Source organism: Bison bison, unplaced genomic scaffold, assembly GCF_000754665.1.
Source record: "Bison bison bison isolate TAMUID 2011002044 unplaced genomic scaffold, Bison_UMD1.0 scf7180017864043, whole genome shotgun sequence".
NCBI lineage: Eukaryota > Metazoa > Chordata > Mammalia > Artiodactyla > Bovidae > Bison > Bison bison.
The window spans coordinates 9,842,554-9,847,510 of record NW_011494615.1 but is presented as its reverse complement, the minus strand read 5'-3'; the positions used below and the strand labels follow the sequence as shown (position 1 = coordinate 9,847,510).

At 42.8% G+C, this 4,957-nt stretch overlaps 1 protein-coding gene across 5 annotated transcripts in view; it reads right to left on the bottom strand.

Moving 5' to 3' along the window:
* Positions 1–4,957, bottom strand: part of GADL1 (glutamate decarboxylase-like 1) — a 195,805-nt gene that overhangs the window by 70,547 nt on the left and 120,301 nt on the right. The gene's annotated exons all lie outside the window — the stretch shown is intronic.

Here is a 4,957-nt window from a genome sequence, read left to right as displayed (position 1 = left end):
GTTTTAGAAAAGGCAGAGGGACCAGAGATCAAATTGCCAACATCCGCTGGATCATGGAAAAAGCAAGAGAGTTCCAGAAAAACATCTATTTCTGCTTTATTGACTATGCCAAAGCCTTTGAGTGTGTGGATCACAATAAACTGTGGAAAATTCTGAAAGAGATGGGAATACCAGACCACCTGACCTGCCTCCTGAGAAACCTGTATGCAGGTCAGGAAGCAACAGTTAGAACTGGACATAGAACAACAGACTGGTTCCAAATAAGAAAAGGAGTACATCAAGGCTGTATATTGTCACCCTGCTTATTTAACTTATATGCAGAGTATATCATGAGAAACGCTGGGCTGGAAGAAGCACAAACTGGAACCAAGATTGCCGGGAGAAATATCAATCACCTCGGATATGCAGATGACACCACCCTTATGGCAGAAAGTGAAGAGGAACTAAAAACCTCTTGATGAAAGTAAAAGAGCAAAGTGAAAAAGTTGGCTTAAAGCTCAACATTCAGAAAACTAAGATCATGGCATCCTGTCCCATCACTTCACGGGAAATAGGTGGGGAAACAACGGAAACAGTTTCAGACTTATTTTTTTTGGGCTCCAAAATCACTGCAGATGGTGATTGTAGCCGTGAAATGAAAAGACACTACTCCTTGGAAGGAAAGTTATGACCAACCTAGACAGCATATTAAAAAGCAGAGACATTACTTTGTCAACAAAGGTCCGTCTAGTCAAGGCTATGGTTTTTCCAGTGGTCATGTATGGATGTGAGAGTTGAACCGTGAAGAAAGCTGAGCGCTGAAGAATTGATGCTTTTGTTTTTTTTTTTTCTTTTTTTTTAGAATTGATGCTTTTGAACTGTGGTGTTGGAGAAGACTCTTGAGAGTCCCTTGGACTGCAAGGAGATCCAACCAGTCCATCCTAAAGGAGATCAGTCCTGGGTGTTCATTGGAAGGACTGATGTTAAAGCTGAAACTCCAATCCTTTGGCCACCTGATGTGAAGAGCTGACTCATTGGAAAAGACCCTGATCCTGGGAAAGATTGAGGGCAGGAGGAGAAGGGACCGATAGGGGATGAGATGGTTGGATGGCATCACTGACTCAATGGACATGAGTTTGGGTGAACTCCAGGAACTGGTGATGGACAGGGAGGTGTGCTGCGGTTCATGGGGTCACAAAGAGTCAGACACGACTGAGCGACTGAACTGAACTGAAAACTGATGATTATCTCCCACATCTCCTTCCAACAACTCCTGCTCTATTTAAGGTAGCCAAAGTTGTCTTCTATTTCCTGCTATACTTGACGAATGCAAAATCACCGATTACCTGTGAGTTGATAACATATGACATACTTGGGCTTTACTTAACCAGCCTTGCTGTGACCCTGATCAATACAGCATCAAAAGAAGAAAAAAAAAAAAGAGCATCACCTTGACTCCTGACTCTCGGGTATCAGTATGGGGAGGGGTGTAAGTCCACTAGAGACCCTGCTCACAGTGCACACTTAGCCCCTGGGCTCAGCACCCCCAGAGTGCAATTCAGTCCATCACAGAAATGGCTGAAGAACTGGCATTTTCAGAAGCATTTCAGGGGACTTCCCTGGTGGTTCCGTGGATAAGAATCCACTTTCCAGTGCAGGGAACATGGGTTCGATCCATGGTCGGAGAGATCCTACATGCCTTAGAGCAGCTAAGCCCAAGCGCTGCAACTACTGGGCCCACGCACCACAGCGAAAGAGCCCACGTGCCTCCACTGAGACCTGATGCAGCCAAAGAAATAAATTAGTTAATAAGTTAACTTTTAAGGAGAAGCATTTCAGGTGACCTCAAGTGAGCTGCACATCATCTATGTTTGAGAACTTCTGGTCTAAAGTGGCCCAGTTATTTTCCCCAGTAATCTGGTTTTCCATTAGAAATACTTTGGTTAAATGTGGAATAAGGTCTCACAATGGGCTTCAGGCAGCTGTTTTCACAGAGACATAAATGCAGGGCCTGCTAGGGGCAATCACAGACTTGTACTCAATGACCAGGTGATAACAGACATTACCTTGGGGCTGACAACTCAGACACCCCAAGCTGTGCTCAGAAAAGACCATGGGTCGTGCCCTCCCACCTGGCACCTTCCTCAGAATCGCATTCTTCGTGCTGATAGTTTCGGAAATGACTTCCATTTTCCCACCACAAACACAGTTTGTAGGTAATAACCAGTGTCAGCATAAAGTTTCAAAGTATTTCAGAGAGAGAGGAAACGGCTATCATCTCATCTCCTAAAATCAAAACTGGTACTATAGAGAGTTTGGATTTTAGTGGATTTTAAATTACAAGTGATAACCCAGAAACATTCCTAGCTCAACAAGATAAGCTCTTGATCTGATCATCCTTTCACCTTTGAAGTCAGTAACAGGTTTATTGAGTTTGACCAAAAAAAAGTCAAAAGATTAAAAAAAAAGAAAAAGAAAAGGAGCTACAAGTCTTCAAAACAGAGAGTAATTCAAAATGCAGTACTTTGTAATTCTAGTCAATTTCCACAAACATTTACCATGAGACTATAACAGTCTTTACAAATCTACACAATTTATACTTGGTTTTCTAATTTATGATTAATTTGGTTTTTCTAGACTAGAATGTCCTGGCCTTCAAATTGTTTAATCATCTAATGTGAACAAATCTGTTATTGAATAAATAAAGTCACTATGGTTGATTAGAAAGTAGAAAAAAATGGAGTTATTATCTGTCACTAGATTCTAGGAATTTGTGTCTTTATGTAAACGAAGGATTTTGTTCCAGATACCACTTATGTCAGTTATCAATTTATCGCCTCTCAGCTCCAAATCCACCCTCTCTGTATGTCCTGCCATAATGGAGGTGGACACTATAAATATTTCTCCTTGCCATCTGGTCCTATCAGAGACTTTATCAGCAGAGGGTGCTGGAGGGACACGGAGGAGGAGCGGCCTCCTCCTTGTCTCCTGGCTCATCTCATGGGGCTTCTTCAGTGAGTGGGGCTCTCGCCAGCAGTTTTGGTGACCAGCACCAAGTGGCCCCAACAGCGTCCCCCAGCACCGCACCCTGAGGTGGCTTCACCATGGCCTGGCCACGGGTGGGCATCCATAATGGTTTTCCCCTTGCCCACTCTCCTCCAGGGATCTCATCGGGAAGGCCGCCAGCTAGGCGAACTTGCCTTGGACAGCTTGAGTGAGTCCAAGATTCAGCAGTGCCCTGAAATCAGCGTCCTGCTCTCCAGCACTGCAGCTGGTGGATTCCTAGAGACCCAACCGCCCTGACACCTTGGGGGATGTGTCTGCCATCCTGTGAGTCACACACTCTCTTTCCAACCAACTCTGGATCTCAGGTCTGGGCAGAGGCGGGCTCTTGTCTGATGCTCCATCTCAGTTCTAGAAGTGATGGCTGTTCTCTACATCATCTGCTATTTCTATACTTTTAAAGCTCTTTTTCTCTCTTATGAGGCATCTCCCGTGACTCCAATCCCCTGTTAATAATTCTTTTTTTATGGAACTCTTCACAAATCTACATATCATCCTTGTACTGGGACCATGCTAATCTTTTCTGTATCACTCCAGTTTTAATATATGTGCTGTTAAAGCAAGCATGATAATTCTTTTTTTTTTTTTTTAATTTATTTACTTAGCTACACTGGGTCTTAGTTATGGCATGTGGGTTCTGATGGAGTTCTAAGACCAGGGATCTAACCCAGGCCCCCTGCATTGGGACTGCAGAGTTTCAGCCATTGGACCACCAGGGAAGTCCCAAGCACTATAATTCTTTACATTTCATGTTCCCACTTCAAATTATTGTGCGGTTTTTGTCTTCTTATTAGACACTAATATATCATTAAATTAGCCATTCTCTTTCATTTGCAGGGCAACATTATGAATCATTTGGCAGTAGCTTCTATCTGATTCCCTGGTGGCTTAGATGGTAAAGAATCTGCCTGGAATGCAGGAGACTTGGGTTCAATCCCTGGGTCAGAAAGATCCCCTGGAGAAGGGAATGGCAACCCACTCTAGTATTCTTGCCTGAAGAGTTCCATGGAAAGAGGAGCCTGGTGGATTACAAATCCGTGGGGTCGTAGACACGACTGAGTGACTAACACATCATTAAATTCACCATTCTCTTTTATTTGCATGGCAATATTGTGAATCATTTTGCAATCGTTTCTATCTGCTATCACATCTGCTCAATATTTTATAATTTGGGACTTATGCCTTTTGAATCACGTTTTAAGCTTTCTTCCTTCAGTCAGTTTCAGTTTAGATATTTCAGAAGTGACAAATCTGGGATCTCTTTGCCCAGCTTCTTTGAGAATGGTGTGGCTTCAGTGCTATGACATTTGAAAACTGGTGAAGCCTTTTTGACATTTCATTTCACTGGAGGAAATTTGATGTGCCATTTGGTGGAATACCTTTATGATAAATCATTCCTCAAATTATTAAAATTTGAAAAAAAAACAAGTTAAAAAAAACCACAATAAACCTTGAATATTCACAAAGAGTGTTCATATTGAGTTTTCCTGTCTCTGCCTATGTAGCTTTTATTTTATATAGACTTTCTTCAAGTGCCTTCAAAGCACTAACCTGTATTTTCAGAATAGAATTATTCACATGCCACTTAATTGCCTACATATATGAAAGCCTGACCTCTTGGGTGTCTTAGGACCACATTTAGCCCATATTGTCTAACACTGTAACACTGAGAAGGCATAAGAAGGAATCCAAGTGTCCAGACCAGGCAGGTGATAGAATGGCACAAAAAGTCTGTAGCAGTGAAAGTGTCGCCATCATTTTTTTAAATTCATTAAGACGTAAAGAGGAGAAGGCGATGGCACCCACTCCAGTACTCTTGCCTGGAAAATCCCATGGACAGAGGAGCCTGGTAGGCTGCAGTCCATGGGGTCGCTAACAGTCGGACACGACTGAGCGACTTCACTTTCGCTTTTCA